Source organism: Rousettus aegyptiacus, unplaced genomic scaffold (genome assembly GCF_014176215.1).
Source record: "Rousettus aegyptiacus isolate mRouAeg1 unplaced genomic scaffold, mRouAeg1.p scaffold_m13_p_5, whole genome shotgun sequence".
Classification (NCBI taxonomy): domain Eukaryota; kingdom Metazoa; phylum Chordata; class Mammalia; order Chiroptera; family Pteropodidae; genus Rousettus; species Rousettus aegyptiacus.
Window position 1 is genome coordinate 32875787 of NW_023416308.1, and position 19089 is coordinate 32894875.

Here is a 19089-nt window from a genome sequence, read left to right on the forward strand (position 1 = left end):
ACGCGCACGTGTGCAGTGTTTAGCATTGAGACCTGCGCAATGAATGCTTTGGAATGGCTGTGGCAGCAGTGTTAGCAGTTCAGTACAGAAGGAAAGATGGCTTCCTCTTACCACTATTCCACTCCTCTCCAGACTGACAATGACCATGGACCTTTAGCCCCTGCCCAGAGAGACAGAGGCACTAACATTTGTAAATGTCCTCATCCTAAACTGCAATAAATCTGTACTCACACCAATTTTTATTAAGCATCCATATGTGTGACAACAGTAAGTTAATAATTTTAGTTCGCATTTATTAAGCATTTGCTAGATGACAGGCATAATAGTCACTGTTTTGCATGCATTTTTCTCATTAAATCCCCACAGCCTATGAAGTGCTGCAATTATCATCTGTCATCCCATTTCATCTATGAGAACATTAAGGCTCAAAGAAAACTTGTCCACAGCCACATAGCTGATAAGGAAAGGATCCAGGATTAGAACCTAAACATTTGTCTCTCAAACTAACTTTTAAAATACTATCATATACTAAATACCATGAGCGATTCAAATTAATGTCAGACATTCTTATATATAATATCTTTGCTATTTTGATAGCACGTGAGATTACAAATTATATGAAACAACACATATGTCAATAAAAATATAAGAAACCAATATATTGCTTTTAGTATTAAATGAGTTGCAAATGACTGGTGCACATAATTACTTTTATCAGAATTTAAAGAAGTGATAGATGAGAATTTTCAAAGAGAGTTTGTAAGAGTTCAATGGAGACAGTGAAAGTTATGACACATCTTGGAAGTGAAGTAGAGACTAGACAGGGGATGAATACTGCAGGCAAGGGATGCAATAAATTAAAAATTAGAGATGGAAACAAACCACCTAAAATTTGGGCTCTTGAGACCTGTCCATGATCCCCTATCTTGCTCTGTTGAGTTGTAATAAAAAAAAAATTTAAAGATTAAAAAAAAATAAAACTTAGTATAGTGTCTGACTCATATTAGTTACTCTATACACACAGCTAATATAACCATGCCTGGCATACAGTAGGCACACTCAGCTGATACTTATCATCATCAATATGGCTTGCTGGCTAAGAGCATAGACCAGGGCTATTTCTGGGGTTCAAACTCCAGCTCTCTTCCTGAGGGCCTATGGGACTTTGGTTGAGTCATCTCAAGTCTATGTCTGAAATGGGGATAGTAATTATAGCTCCATCACAACCACCAATATCCATCATAACCATCAGCTAATTTTCATCTGTTTTACTATTTTAACCAAATTGAAACTGATGTGATCCACTCAATGTCATTGGGAGGAGCCACTGGAGCCTATGAACTAAAGCTCCTACAGGGATTGGTTTCAGAATTGTATTTTGTGCATTCACTAAGGCAAAATATATCCTCAGGGACTGCTGAACCAAAAGTCTAATTTGGGCACTGAGTGCTGCTAAATGCTAAACTATCTAGAGAGCTGTATCTCTTTCAATGCTTGAATTTACCACGTAGTGTAAAATTTCCCCGTGGCCTTCATGTTTCACAAAAGCACACAGTTAACCTCCTTCTGGAGAAGCCATCTTTTCCTCTCTTTTGACATATAGTTTCACATGTTACGTCAGCAGCTCACTGATATAATTACAGATTGAAAAGCTGATCCTGGGCTATCCTCAGAATGGCTGTGCTCAACTAGGCCCATCCCTTACCTAGTGAAATGGGTCATATCGGTACAATCAGAATTTTTCCTTTCTATTTCCATTTTTGTCTCAGGGTCTTTTGGGCCCTAGAGCTGGGATTATCTTTTGCAGCAACTACCCCAAACAGTGGATATCTTGGTCCTTCTTGTGCCAGAGTGGCTTGAGGTTATGGTTAGGGATTACCATAACTACAAAAGAGGTGATGACTAAGGAAGCTGATTGGGTAAAGTTATGATTGGAAGGGAATACTCAGAAATCACATTTCCTTATTCAATAATCAAAGTTCCTTCCTCTCACTTAGGAGGTTCAAGTACTTCTAATCAGGTGTCTACAGGACTCAATTTGCCTCTTGGATTAGCCAGATTTATGTTATATTTCCCAGTTTAAGGGTCAGAGGATAATGACTGGTCTTAAGACAAAATTAATGTTGGAAAAGAAACCTCAAATTCTAGAGAATGGTATTCTCTTACCATCCACACTCCTTAAAGTTCAGAGAATTTTACTACAGAAATGATTTTCTGTTTGCAGATAAGGAATAGGAAGAGGCATAAGAAATAAGGGATAAGAAAGGGGAAGTGGAAGAAGTCTATAATTCCTGAGGAGAGGGCAGTTTGGAAGGCATTACATAAACCTTCCATCATCAGATAGCTTAAGATTCTGCATGGTGTGTGGTGAGCTAGTACAAATAGGAATTGATTCTTTGTAAACTGCCCCCATGCACATCTGTCAACTCACAGAACCACATAGTGAGTCCAGGAAGGTCACTGTGGGGCCTGGCTGCCTTGCTGTCCATATGCCAGCTGAACCCTGACAGAGGCCCTCCAGCCCTGGGAGGAGGGATGGATAATCACACACATACAGTGGGCTCGGCCCAGAGGACTAGCTGAAGAGGCCCAGTGAGGAGGAGGAAGTAGGTGTGTGTGGTGTGAGAGAAAGAGGAAGAAAGAGGATGTTGTGGCAGTGATTTTTATTTTTCTCAGTTATTATGGAAAGAACTGCGGGAGCTTAAATCTAAAGAGCAGTGCTGAAATAATGTTCAGGACTTAACAAAAGCCGTTTCTCTGTGCTGCCGTCTGCCCGCTGTGGCCTGCCTCAGCTGAGGCTCAGTGCAACGGATGACCTCACATACTTAGATGCTGGGACAGCCTGCTTCATGGGAGGAGGAAGCTGGCCTGCCCTTCATACATCTGGGTTTGAGTAGGGTCCAGCTCTGACTTGAAATGTCATTTTGAGGACAGAGAAAGCCATGGCAGGAAGAATGCAGTACCTTTTAAGGGGCTCTCACTGGAAAGTTATCTTAGATGTGACTCCCATATGTGGCTACTAGTGTGAATGGAATGGGCTTAGGGTACAAATAATGTAATTATGTGGGGTCCATTTGTAGAATTTGACTTAGAGAAGATTTTCCAATTTATTGATAATTTGCTTAAACTGATATTAAAATGAAAGTCTAACTTAAGCACAGAAATTAAAATCTGCCTTTCTATAAAAGAAGCAATTTTTGTGTTTTCTGACTGGAATTATGGGCAGTCATCTGGCCTTGATGTCTATAAATTATCATCAACATTTCAAAAAGAAACAATAGGGCATAGTAGTAGTACAAGAGAAAGAATTTAACTTGTAAAATCAGAAGTCCTGGATTTGAGTCTAATTCCATTTATCACCTTTAATTTTGTGATCCTCAATTTTCTCATCTCATCATACCTCCTTCCATCTTAGCCTTAAGTAGAACTGATATCTACTTCACAGAGTTGATGTGAATTAACCATAATGAAGACTACAAAAGGCCTCAAACAATATCTGAAATACACACTGGCTCCTATGTCTTTACAATCAGCCTTCTGGAAAAAAATAAATCACTGGGCTGGATAATATTCAGTAAGAACTTCCCAGAAGGAGTCCTTGCCTTCAGGATGCTTATTGCCAAAATGTTTTCTCTAGACTCTGCAAGGGGTTGGAAGCTACTGCCTTTAGATGCCCAGCATACTTTCTTCCTGTTTGTCACCCAGGGTATCAGTCCTGTATGGGTTGATTGGGGCTGCCATATTCTTGGTGTAAGACTTATACACTAGGCCCATTCCATCCTAGGTTACAAATCTATTCTAGATTTGTACAAATCCATTCTAGATTTGTACCCTAGACCCATTCCATTCATATCAGCGACCCTGGCCTGCTTAATTAGTTTCTTCTCTGAGAGTTTCCTAGGTGCCTTTTGGAAAGAGGCACTGCTGGCAAAGGGATATTTTTCCTAACAGGTGGAATGAGTCTGCAAGGAAATAAAGTCCACGAAAAAGAAAGTAGAACTAAGAGGAGAGGGAGTCATTGAAATTTCAACTGTACAACTTTGTAATACAACATTTGTATATTCCATTGTATGCTTACCACCCAAAGAGAAAAAAAAAGTGAAAGTAATAAAAATTGGTGTTTCTGGAGGTGAATATGGCAGGATGCATAATAAATCAGGTCGCTCCCTCAGAGGAGCTTCCAGACATGGATAGCTGCCCACCCTGTGCTTCTCCTAGGCTAGCTGGGCAAATTGTAGGACAGTGGCTCTGAAACCTTTAGCAGGTCACACACATTGGTGACTCTGGCACTCACATAGACCCACAAGGAAGTTGGTCAGAGCATAGTACAATGGTGGGAGTCAAGTTTGAACATAAAGGGAAGTGGAAGGATTCTTAGGGTACATAGAACAGCCTCACTTTCTAGGGGTTAATGACTCAGCCTATTTGACAATAAAATGTCTGTTTACTGCTTTTGCCCACTTCTCTTCATAGATATATCAAATTTGAAGACTTTATGGTGGGTAGGAAGAGTCTGATTTGAGGAAAGATTTATGTATTTCTGAATCATTTGGCCTCACACTTCTTAATACTGTCTAAAAACATGCTGAACTTTACCAGCCAAATTTGGGGAAGTTTATAAAATAGACAGAATCTAGGAGCATTTCTATTAGTTTCCCACACTACCATTTTACAATGAGAAATGGTGTCCAGAGCAGGGCAATAGCATGTATATTCATACAAGTTAGAAGTAGAATTGGGAGTAGAATTAATTCTTCTGGCTCGTCCAGTGTTATTTTTTTTTATCTTTTTCCAGAATGCATCCGGATGCCTTAGTTTAAGGTTTGATTAAATAGCTACACATGAAGCCTTCTCAGCCCAAAGAATACACACCCTGGCTGCTCATTTACTCCAAAATTATATTATTTGAAACTGACAGTTCTAAATCTTTAAAAATGCAACCATATCTGGAAGGGATAGATAAAATAAGCTATTTTATCTATCACTGAAAGCTCAAGGTAAAAGGGTTTCAGCTTTTTAAAAAAGCATAGGCTATGACAGAAGCAGAGATAATGAGATCAAAAGAGTGTGTGTGGTGTGAGCACTGTGAGGGAAGGGGAGGAGAGGACAAAAATGGAGACCTGAGAGGCTGGATTAGCTAACAGTGACAACTGAGTGGACCTTCTTAGTGATTCTAAATATTGCTTTACAAGGCAGGAGACAGGAGATCTAGTGGTAACAGGCCATGGTGTACTACTCTTACTAAACACATGACTCGTTCATGCACTGCCCCCATAAACTACATTGATGACTTTCAATGGAGGTGGAAATAAGAATTCTTTGAGGAGGGTATACATGTAGTCTATGTGGGAGGTGACTAGCCTAGGCAGCAATAGCTATTTATCACAGACATTTGATTGATTCTAACTCACAATAGGATATAGAAGAGATATATATATATATATATATATATATATATATATATATATGCTTAAAATCAAATCCTGTGTCATGCTGAAAAATAATGGTACTTTATGTAAGGTGTATGTATATATTTTTAATTTCTGAGTGAATTAAGGGCCTATAAAAGGTGTTGAATTAGCAGCCTAGAAAGCTAGATCCTTGATTTATTCCCCAAAGAAGAAAGATGGAGACAGTTGCCTGAGTCGACCCCTGAGTGCTCTGAGCCATTCACCCATGTCCTCTGCCCTTTGTTTCTCTGAGAACTGTGAGCCACTGTCCATTGTGTGCAGGTCATGCCCACCATTCTGTATAAGCTTTAGATTAGAATAATATAAGGGGTAAATGATAAGGACATAAAATAAATTAATTTGAGGTTCCTTGCAAATTATTCTATGACTTGTTTATGGAGAGATCTGTAACACTAACAGTTGTACGTTTATCTCTATGTTAAATTTCTATTTTCAAGTGTGTTGCATATTCTATTTTATAATCTTTCCATAAAATATTTTAAATCTATGTTATCGTCATTTTTGTTTTTGGATGGGAGACTGGATCAGAGAAAAAAATATCATGCTAGATCTGAAAGTAATCTTCAAGAGGTGATGAAACTAAAAATAGGACCTAGATTTCCTGAAGGAGAGCAGATGAAGAAAGAGGCTCTCAGTCAAAAATGATGAGTGGAGTGGAGGTAGGGTTGGAACCCAGGTCCCCTAAACCCTTATCCTCTTTCCACTGGTTCAGTCATCAGTAATCATTATCTAATGCAGAGCAAAACAAACAAATAGAAACACACATATTATGTAATAACAGTAATAAAAGCATTTTTTAAAAATTACATCTTGTGAGAAAATAAAGTATCAAAATAGATTAGAGGCCTGGAGGCAGAAAAGATGTGTTGAAAAGAGGCAGAGCTGGGTTTTCCCTCGAGTCCTCACTTTACACACTGCTTTTCCTTACAGGATTCTTAAGTTGCCTGAGTTGCAGATGTCCCGTTAGTGAACTGAAGGAGTAAAAATAACTCCATATCATCAAACACAGCATATATGTAAAGGCATTGGCACTCAGTAGGCACAAAGTATATATTGGTTCTCTTACTAGAAAAGCATTATTGTTCAATCAGTTAGACAATTATAATCATTTTGGAGGAAAGTGACTTTTAAGTAAACAAAAGATTGATTTTTACATTAAAATTTTGATTTGGGGAGGTCCAAGATGCCAATGATGTAGGACACTGAACTCATCCCTGCACATGAGCAAAATCAGATATACATGCATATGTGTAGCAATTACTCCTGTGAGTCAACCAAGAGCTAAATGAACAGCTTCTAACAACAAACAAGAAGAACAGACTAAATTAAGAAGTCTGGGAAGTTGAGAGAGCCCCATAAGAGCTATGAGAATCCTCCAGGCTGGAGGAGCCTACAAACACCATTGTTAATGTTCCCCACCATTTTGCCACTTTGATAGGGTGGGTGGGAACTCTATCCAGGTGCTTTGGCCTACCTGCAAAATCACCTGTTCACCTCTTCATTGTCTGGAGCCTTTGCCTCTGAACAAAGGGAGCAAGCAGGGAACAGCAGGGCATTAGGACACCTACCTCGCCAACTTGTGGATCTCTGCTGCACCCTGCAGGCCAGTTCCCCAGGCACCAGAAGTGCCTATTCCTGCTTGGCTCCAGGGACTTCCCCAAACTGTCTAGCACATAAAGCCTGCACAGAAGTCACTTCTATACAAGATCACTTTTTGTACTACAAACAAGAGAGAAACTAGGGAAGACTGGGGTTGGAGGTGCCAGTGAGCACCATAGTTTATATTCCCCTCCATCAACAAAGGGCAAATGGGGGATCAGGATCAATTCAGGTGCTCCAGCCTGCCTGCAAAGTCTCCTAAGACCTTATTGGCCTAACAAAAGGAGGAAGCAGGATCAGCAAGGCATTGCTACTTGCACCTGGCCTCCCCATTTGGAATCATTTTAACTTGATAGACCAATGCCCCAGGTGTCTTAAGCACCTACTCAGCTTCTACCTGACTACCAAAACCATAGGCAGACGTAATTATACATAAGTTCACCTTTCTAAGACAAGAAGAGACAGCCTTTTTCTCTGATTTGTATAAACAAACATAGAAAGTCAAACAAAATGAAAAGATAGAAGACTGTCTCTCAAATGAAGGAAAAAGAAAAGTCCCCAAGGGGGAAAAATCCCAAAGAAATGAAATAAGTAATTTGCCTGACAAAGTATTCAAGAAAGTGGTCATAAGTGTGCTTACCGAACTTCCAAACTCGAGAGTAGAATAGAAGAACTTAGGAAAAACTTCGATAAAAAATTAGAAAGTATAATAAAGAACCAAGCAGACCTGAAGAATATAATAACTGAAATGAAAAATGTATTAGAAGAAAACGATAGCAGATTAGCTAACACAGAACAGATCAATGACGTGGAAGACAGACTAGTGAAAATCAACCAATCAGAACAACAGAAAGGAAAAAGAATTTTAAAAAGTGAGGATAGTTTAAGGGACCTCTCAGATAACGTTGTGTATGCAAACATTTGCATTATCGGAATCCCAGAAGGAAAAGAAAAAGAAAAAGAAAACAGAAACTTTATTTAAAGAAATAAAAGCTGAAAACTTTCCTAACCTGGGAAAGGAAACGGGCATCCATATCCAGGAAGCACAGATAATTCTAAACAAGATGAAAAGACCTACACCAAGACATAGTGTAGTTAGAATGGCAAAAGTTAAGGAGACGATCTCTAAGGAACCTAGAGAAAAATGAGTTACAAACAAAGGAAACCCTATAAAGCTATTAGCTGATTTCTTATCAACAACTTTACAGGCCAGAGGGAAGTGGCAGCTCATCTTTAAAGTGCTAGAAGAAAGGAACCTACAATCTTGTTTATCCAGAAAGGTTATTATTCAGAATTGAAGGAAAGATAAAGAGTTTTCTTGACAAGCAAAAACTAAAGGAGTTCATCACCATCGAATCAGCTTTATAAGAAATGTTAAAGGATCACCACTTCTATTTAACATAGTATTGGAAGTCCTAGCCACAGCAGTCAGACAAGAAAAGAAATAAAAGACATCTAAATTGAAAAGAAAAAAATAAAATTCTCATTATTTGCAGATGATAAGATACTATATGTAGAAAACATTAAGGAGTTCACCAAAACTCTGTTAAAACTAATAAACAATTTCGAGGGATACAGAATTCACATACAGAAATATGTTGTGTTTCTATATATCAATAACAAATAATCAGAGGAAGAAATTGAGAAAAAAATTATTTATAATTGCATCAAAAAGTATAAAATGCCTAGAAAAAAAAATTTAGCCAAAGATGTGAAAAACCTATACTTTGAAAACAATAAGACATTGAAGGAAGATATTGATCAAGGTATGAATAAATGGAAGTCTATAACTTTGTCATGGGTTGAAAGGATTAATATTGTTAAAATTGTCTTACTACTTAAAACAATATACAGATTTAATGTCATTCCTATTAAAATACCAATGACATTCTTCTCGGAATTAAAACTAATCCTAAAATTTATATGGAACCACAAAAGATGCCAAAAAGCCAAAGGAATCTTGAGATAGAACAAAGTGGGAGATATTATACTCCCTGATATTATACTGCGAATCTACAATAATCAAAACAGCATGGTACTGGTATGAAAACAGACAAATAGATGGATGCAATAGAATAGAGAGCCCAGCAATAAACTCACATTTATATGGTTAATTAATCTATGGCCAAGAAGACAAGAATGTAAAATGAAATAAAGAAAGTTTTTTCAATAAGTGATATAGGAAAAATTGAGCAGATCCATGCAAAAAGAAAGAGGAAAAGGAGTAGATGGCAGAGGAGGAAGAGAAGGAGGAGGAGGAGAAGGAGGAGGAGAAGCAGAGGCAGAAGAAGAGGAAGAAGGAGAAGGAGAAGGAGGAAAAGACGAAGAAGAAGAAGAAGAAGAAGAAGAAGAAGAAGAAGAAGAAGAAGAAGAAGAAGAAGAAGAAGAAGAAGAAGAAGAAGAAGAAGAAGAAGGAAAAAAAGAAGAAAAGAAAAAAGAAGAAATTGGACTTCTTTATATTATATACAAGAATAAACTCAAAATGGATTAAAGACTTAAATGTTAGACCTGAAACCATAAAACTCCTAAAAGAAAACATAGGTAGTTAACTCTTTGACATAGCTTTTAGCAGTGTAGTTTTGAATACAGCTCCTCAAGCAAGGGAAACAAGAAAAAAAAATTAAAAATGAGACTATATCAAACTAAAAAGTTTTTGTAGTGAATGAAAGTATTGATAAAAGAAAAAGATAACCTGCTGATTGGGAGAAAATTTTTGCAAATGATACATTTGATAAAGGGTTAATATCCAAAGTATATAAAGAACTCGTACAACTTAACACCAAAAACAAACAATTCAATTAAAAAATGGCAGAGGAGCTAAATAAACACTTCTCTCAAGTGTACATACAGATGACCAATACATATATGAAAAGATGCTCAACACTGTCAATCATCAGGGAAATACAAATTAAAACCACAATGAGACATCATCTCACATCTGTCAGAATGACTATCAGGAATAAATCAATGACAAAAAAAGTGTCAATGAAGAGATGAAAAAAGAAAACCCTGGTACATTGTTGGTGAGATTGTAAATTAGTACAGTCACTATAAAAAAAATGTATAGACATTCCTCAAAAAATTAAAAATAGAGCTGCCATACAATCCTGTAATTTCATTTCTGGGTATTTACCAGAGAAAAAACAAAAACACTAATTTGAAAAGATATATAGCACCCCTCTGTTTGTTGCAAAATTACTAGTAATAGCTAAGATACAGAAGCAACCTAGATGTCCACTAATGAATAGAGAGATGTGAAACACACCCAAATACACCCAATGGAATATTATTCTGCAATAAAAAAGAAAGAAATCTTTCCATTTGCAACAAATTGAATGAACTTAGAGGGTATTATTCTAAGTTAAACAACTCAGAGAAAGACAAATACCATATGATCTCACTTATATGTGGAATCTCAAAATCAAAATAAACAAATAAAGAAAACAAAACAGAAAGAGACCCATAGATATAGAGAACAAGCTGATGGTTGCCAAAGGGGAAATTGTGGGGAGATAAGAAAACGAAAAAAGAAAATAATGCATATATAAATGAAGAAAAATAGACATAACCTATTGATTTCACTTCTGGGCATTTAATTTTTTTTTTTAATTTTTATTGACTCTTTTCTTTTTTAAGGATTCTTGGCTTGATAGATTAGTTAGGCTTCATTATATCTTCTTTGTCATTAGCCTAGAAAAGCTTTTTGAGGGTGGTATATATTGATAAAATATCAAAATGTATTAAATCTGACTACTAAGATATGGGAGAAGAAGTGATTCCAGGTAAAATGTTGCTTCCTATATCCATTCCATTCAAAAAGGAGGTCTGTTCCTAGAAGAAGGGAATTGCAGAGAGGCCTCAGTGGACAACTCTCGGTCACTGTTAATAGAAATGCACACAGAGACATGGTCCATGCCTCCCACAGCAATCCAGAAATACTATAATGCAGTTGCAAAGTCTTCTGTGGGTAAAAGTGGTTTTCGTGAGTTTATTTTTGTTTGACGTTATTGAAAATGAAATGCTTGTGGAATTGTCATTGCACGAGTAAAGCACCTACATGGGGCAGAAGTATGATTCTTAATAAAAGCTAAACATACACATGCACACACACATTAATAAACACACTCTCCTCTTCCAGTTATGTTTACTTCATTTACAGTGGTTCAATCTAAATCATGTGTGAATGTGAAAGTACTGAAAATACAACGAGAATTTTAATATGTTTATATTGATTGTTATGGTATGCTTTGCTCACCTTTATATTACTTCTTCATCTTACAGATGGGAAAAGGTGAACAGCAAAACCATCAAGGTGTCATTGTATAATCAAACCAGAAAGGAAACTCATGAGGTCTGACCTCAGCCCTCATACTGCAATGACTGATTCAAAATGAGGTACTCACTTTAGAAGAACATTGCTCACACTGTAAAAAAAGGTTAATGGTTTTATTTTCTTTAAATTAACATAAAACTTTTTTACATTTCTCTATCAAGATAGATATTTGAAGATACATATTCATAAATCAAACCATCGAGAAGTATTTATTGGACCCCAGCTTTGTTTGGACATCATGATAGGCTCTGCCTTATCCAGATCAGTAACAATGCATCCTTGTCATTGGGTAGGGGAGGCACATTTATTCATTAGATGGATAGTCTAGTACTGATTTAGTACCTGCTGTGAGCTAGACATTTTGCAAGTGCTAAAGATACAACTATTAGTAAATGGTTCGAGATTTTCCTAAAGAGGTTCACAGTTTAAATGTGAGACTGACCAGCAGTTAGAAACATAATGTATATTGAGTTAATTAAGATAAATAACATTCACACACACACACACACACACACACACACACACACACACACACACACGAACTCCAGAATCTCAATGCCTTAAAGCAAAAAGTCATTTTTTAAGCACATCATAAGTCTCTAATAGGAGCAGAGATATCAGTTAGAAAGTCAAAAGAAGAGTTTGAGCAAGAAGTGAGAAAGCCCCAAAGGCAGTGGCAATGAGAGAGCAAGCAGAAGTTGCATTCTCGAGGTATCTAATGAATAAATGTGCCTCCCCTACCCAATGAAAAGGTTCTATACTGAATAATATCTTTCACTATACACTGGTAAATATGGGGATAATTTTATTGACATGATGAGTATTATGAAAACTAATCAAGAATATAAGGAAGCATCTTCTAATTGTCAAGGTAATATAGATATAAGTAGTAGTAGAGCAGAAATAAACCACTAATACTTATAACTTGATATAAATAATTATTGATGTTATGCTTTTGTGAAAAAAAAAAACTTAAATGTAAAACTCAAATATCACATCCTCTTTACATGGGAAGACCAAGTATTTTGATGTATGACAGCAGGGGAATAAGGAATCAGGAATAAGTAAAAAGTTCTTATGGAAAGGAAAAGCATAATGATTAATTCAAAATGTTTTTTGAAAAATACATTTAATTGCATGTATGAAAGATGTATAAATAATCAGGAGAAAAAAATAAAAATATAATTTGTAACTTCAAACTATTTGGGAAAAAATGAAAAGAAAAGAGGAAAAAAGAATGCATAATTTTAAAGTACAGCAAAAAATCAAGAGCTAAATAAACAACTGCAAAGCATTATAAATAGAAAATAGAGGTAGTTGTCTAGAAAAAGTATTAAGATTTTACTGCCAAAAATATGAATATGTTAACTTTTGCAAAATACAGAGATTCACGGGTAGGGGATCTAGTTTTAGACTATTTAATAAAGATAGATATAAAATAAAGCAATACAGACATTTTAGTAATAATATGCCAAAAAATAATAACAGAGCAAGTGCAATGATATTAATATCAAAAGAAACAAAAATCCAGGTGGAAAGACTAACCATAAGAAAGAACGGCATTCATAGGATAAATAATACAATCAGCCAAGAGTAAGTAACAGTCATGAGTTTTAGTGAGACCAATAAAATTGTTACAAAATAAAAGCTTTTGTACATGCAAGGAGAAATGGACATTCTGCAATTAAAGTAAAAAAATATTAATACAACTTTCAAAAAATGAAGGCACAAATAGGAAAAACAGAAGTACTTAGAAGATTTTAATAACAAAATCAATAAACTGAAAATTAGAAATATTTCTACAAATAACAAACAAAAAATAAACGCAATACCCTAAAAAAGAGAAACAGTTGTTATTACTGTTTTTCTTCACTTAAAAAGAAGTCCAAAGGTGGGCAGTTACTGTCATTGGTTCAATGGTTAAACAATATGAGGGTCAATGGTTTTACAATTCTATTAGTCTTTGCTTTATCTCTCAATATGTCTGTGGCTTCTTCAGACATTGCATTCATATTCCAAGCAGGAAGGAGAAAAGTAACAAGTGTATTAGCTTTGGTCTACTCCTTGTTTTTTTAAAGGAAATCAAATGTTTTTCCCAAATTCTAATAGTTTTCATTGGCTAGAACTATAGCAAATAGCCAATGCTGGCTAAAAGGGAAAATTTGAAAATGAATAGTAGAGCCATTAGAAGAAACGAATAATCATAAAAGGAAAAGATATAATAAAAAAATAAAAACAGAAAATCTAATCAATAAAAATAAAATCTGGTTATTTGAAAAAAAACAATAGAATAGATAAAACTCAGGCTAGTGTGATCAAATAAAATATACAAGCAATGTTAGAAATAAGAAAGAAAACATGAATTAAATTTTAATATTGGAAAAATGCTAGGCTCAACTTTAAGCCAATACTTTTGAATATCTAGAAAAATAGAAGATTTCTTAGGAATACGGAATTGACAATATCAACTCAATAGGCAGAAAACTTAAAATAGAAGAATAACGATTAAATACATTTCAAAATGCATCTAACAACATATTAAACAGAATACAATGGAGTCTTATAACACACAAAATTATATATAGTCAACATTATCTTTTAACATCTCTCAGAAATTAAGAATAACTATTTTTCTCCATAATTGAAAGAGTTTGCTGGTGTTTTGGAGGTGGGTCAAAAATAAAGTTGCTTGTTTAAATTTAGAAGCACTTTTCATGAGAAGACCTTATCTTTTGTGTTTAGATATTAGCATCTCATTTATTTTTATGAAATGTACACAGGAATGGAAGATAATTAAAGGAACAACATACTTACAACTCCCATCTCATTCTTACTCTGAGTCTGGAATGAGATTTGTGTGCTTACTAGAATTTAGTTTATAATAAAGATGGTATTTTAAAATAGTGGGGAAGAAATTTACTATTAAATAAATGGTATTAAGAATATAGCAATTGTCTAATCAAAAGGGAAGGAGAGAGAGAGAGGCCCAGAGAGGGCAAGAGGGAGAAAAAGAGAGAAACTCTTCCTTTCTTGATATTGCACACATAATACACACACACAAAATTAATTGAAGAGCTTAAGATGAAGAAAAAATTCTTAAAATCTTTGAAGAAAATATTAGAGAATATATTTTTAAGTTGTATATTAGAAGGCTTTCCTAAGTAAGATACAAAACCTAGAATTTATAAAAGATTGACAGATTTTTCTGTACAAAAATTATAAATTTCTACATGACAAAAGATTATAAACAAAGTTAAAAGACAAATAAAAATATTGGTGCAGTGGGATAATATTTTGATATGATAACTGATTTATTTCCTACCTATTATACTCATGACTCATCCCCACCAACTTCCCCCTCCTCATTTTGGCAGCAGCAATGGTGTTCTGTGCTCATTGTCTCAGAGAATAGATGATACAGCATAATGCAGAGAGCAAAGGAGTCAGTTCTGGTTTTGATCTTGAAAAGGTCAAGACAATGGCATAGAAAAACTATTCAGAAAAGTGTAACTATATCAATCTCAAGGTTTGAGTGTCTCAAGATTCTATTGGTTTTGGGGAAGAAGAAGAGTTGAAAGAGAAATAAAGATAACTGAGAAAGTCCAAGCTGAGACTGGTATTGCAGAGGTCAGCAGGGGTCAGTGTGTGGGTGCATGTGTGCATGAGTGCGTGCATGTGTGTGTGTGTGTGGCGGGGGGGGAGGGAGGGGTTCCTAGAGACAGAACACTTAGAAACAGATTCTTACATCTCCTTTTGCCAAGTGGAGCTCAGGGACTAACTCTTTAACCCAATCCACACTGCAGGAGAGCAGTGGAATGAAAATATGTGTGGTATGTCTGGGAGGATGGGCTTGACATATTTTCAAAGATATCTCTCGTGTAAAACATGCCCAAAAGCCAACCAAAATATCCCAGTACACCAAATAATGGCATTGAAGTAGCAAGTAAATCGGAACAAAAGATGGTTTATCTTTAAGGTAAGGATGAAGAACCAGGGAATATACAGTGTTTCTCAGAGGAGGCAGTATGGAGGAAAGGTGACTGAGGACAAGAGGCATCCTGACACCAATACCAGGTTTATAACCCGGGAACTTGGCCCCAACCCAATGAAACAGGTGATCATGGTTAAGTCTGAGATCTACCTTCTGCCATCTAGTGGAAAGGGTTGAAATCACATTAAGTTAGAGAAATTTGAGTTCTCTATCCTAGCTGATGAGAGTTTAAAACCCATTACATTTGCAAAATCCATTTGGTATCCATAATACTCATTGTGCTCTTATAAATCATTCCTATAAAGAAAATCAACCTGCCACATGATGTATTCTCTGGGAAGCTGACTTCGAGATGGAGCATGTTGTGAGACATGCTTCTTAGAGTTTTAGCACCTGAAGTGACTGACAGCCTTCTCATATCTTGGCAGTGCATCTCCATACTCATCAATACCCCAATATAAAAACAGGAAAGTGGTAAATAATACAATAAAAACAAATAAACATATAAGAAGATCTTTAAGCTTAATAGTAATTAGAGGTATTCAATTTTAGACAATAGATTCTCCACTCTACCTATCAGCAACCACAGATTGGCAATATTTTTAAACTAGTGATAATGTCAAAAGTTGTAGAGGGTACATGAAAACAGCATTTTTATACACTGTTGGGCAGTGTCAATTCACATTGTAATTGTGCATTCCCTTTTAGTCAACAATACTTTTAGGTGCTCTACTCTGAAGAAATATGCAAGACCACATAGGAATACCTACAGTGTGTCAAATGCAATCTTTGCTCATAAGAACTATAAATGAAGACCACCTACGTATCCATTGGAAGGAATAGCTTAAAACACATTTTTGTTCTTCCATTCTATAGAATGCTGTATATTTGTTTAAAGAATGGGGTGTAGCTATACATGCCATACCATGGAAATATCTCTGAATCACATAACATAAAAAATTAAAAATAAATATAGTATCCTATTTATTGATAAAAGATGGATACCAATATATGTTTATCGAAAGAGAAATGGAGGCGGATCACGAGCAAATAGTTCTTACTATTTCACTTGGTATATTTTCACATTCATTTATTCTTTTGAGAATATAATCATAATATATTTATATAATAAAAATAATAAAAGCTGAGACATTCACATAAAAATTAGAAAATATTTTATTTGGGTTATTTAAAAAAAAAACAATGATTATTTTTTTAATTCCCTCAGCACTTGTTCCAGGCTCTTGACTCATCAGGATGTCCTTCTCAGAACTGAGCACAGTGCATGGAGGATAAAATTCACTTCTCTTATTCATCCTTGGAGAGCCATCTCCTGACTGCAGGGGAAGGCAGGGCAGGTAAAAGGCAGGGACACACCGTGGGAGCAGAAGAAACCAACTGAGAAGCTGTTGAGTCATTCCCAGAAAGGTTGTGGGTTTGTTGGGCCTGAAAGAAAAGACAAACACGTAAAAGCTCCTAAATAGAACAATTTGGAATTACATAAGTCACTTCTACTTAGAATTGTGCTCTTTGTCAGGAATTTATAAATATGTTTGCATCCCCTTTTTCCAAATCAACCAAAAGCTACTGGAGGACAGAGTTTCTGTTTTCATCTTCTATATCCTTAGCATGTGTTCCTAGCACAGGATATTGCACATAATCAATTCACTGTGTGAATAGATTGCTCTATTCCGATTTTGACTCTGTTGGTTGAATCCTCCCAACGTGTAGGCACCACATGACAAAGTAGTAGAAAAACAAGAGAGTACCCCATTGGGAACACCTCTTCTAAGGCCACCTATCAAAGATAAAGAAACTGCCATTCTTAACAATTGTGTGTTTCTGTTGAACTGAATTCATTTTGAGAAGAAGTTTTATGAAAAGGATGTTTTACAAGGAGATATGATGTCTCTCGGATCAATAGTTGGGGGAAACTTCATAAAGGAACTTAGAGAAATGGCAGTTTTTTGAGGATGTTGGCATGTATTTCATGTGTAAAGAATGCTTTACAGGCACTTTTTGAGGCATGAATTGGTAATGACATGAGTGAGAGAAAGAAAGGAGGTGGACATAGAGATATTTTGCTGAATTTTTGCAAAAACAGAAAAGCTTATATAGGAACACAGATTAGGAAAAAGAACAAAATCCTGGCCACAGTAGTTGGCTTCAACAGAAGAAGTAATACAGATATGAGAAAATGTTGGGGAGAAGCAGTTGATGGGTACCAGTTAAACACTAGGAAAATATGTTAGCCCTGGCATAGTGAGTCAGAATACTAAGAAGCATGCAATTGAGAGGCAAAAATGAGACACCCAAAAGATGATTGGTCCCTTGGAGCAATCAATGCCTGAGACTAGCCCTGCACATAAAGCATCCTGGATAAATCTTATCCAAACTCATACCCTGGCTGATGGGACATACCTCAGGTTTTATTCAAAGTTGCTGAATAAGGCCCTTCTCAAGACTAAGAAACTCCCTGATTGTATTCTTGGCTGTTGCGAAAGAGTACTGGGCTCTTCCAGCCCTCCTATGCTATTCAGTAAATTGTTCTTTCACTAATTAGTGAAACCTGGGAGCCTGGAAAAAAGTAATATTTTTTTACATGGGCCACCAATTTACCACTATAAGTTCCAGGTACCAAGAAACTGCTTGAGTCTCCTAAAAACACTCCTGGATATAAAGATAGGTGACATCTACCCCAAATGCTTCTTTCTGCAAGTGCCTTCTCTGGAGTTTAAGCTCCTTGGGGGTAGGGACATTTGGCACTTCTTGTTGTGTTCCAGTAGCTAACACAAGACCTGAGATACAATGTTTTTTAAAAAAATTTTATTTATTTTTATTTTTATTTTTTTTATTAATCTGAACCATCTTCATTTCTTTATTCTGCTTCCCTAACTTAGAATGGCCTTCTCCACAAAGGTTATTATTGGAAACCAGTTGGCTTTCATGGGGCATTTCACATCGATCTCTTTCACAGATTTTCTACAAACACTGTTGCCTGTATCAATCATTTGAGAATGTAATCCTACATTGTGATGTATCAGTCCCTTACTATTTCATGTGTAATCTTGTGTTCCTTGATAACTATGTGACCTCAATAGAGTCAATTAGCCTTTCTAAGCCTGTTTCCTCACCTAAAAAATAAAAAATAAAGATGCATATCTCATAGGATTTTTGTTGAGATGAAAGGAGATACACAAGAAAGAGCCTAGCAGAGATCCTGACCAAGAATAGGAGCTTGGAAGTATTAGCTGCCTTTCCTTCCCAGAAAACACATCTTAAACCTATCTGTATCCCACAATGCTTCACACAGTGTTCAGTGCAAGGTAGAAGAATCATGGAATTATTGAATTTCAGGTTAAAGAGGGTCTTAAATGTCATAGACACAAATGGCTTTCACAATTTTTATTGTAATTCTCATTTTATTTCAAGACATATTGTATGTGTGTATGAATGTATTCTGAACATTTTTATTCTTGTTTACACCATCTTTAAAAAAAATGCTGACTATGGCCCAATAAATTGGTTTTTTGACCCATAATGTGGCATGACTTGCATTTAGAAAATAGTTATATAGATTTTAAATCAAGAGATGTACAAACTCTCTCAACATCATTCATTTTGTAGTGACTGTCCAGTATCCTTTTACTTAGGTAAAAAATACTCTGTACTGAATAGTACCAATTTTGAGGCAC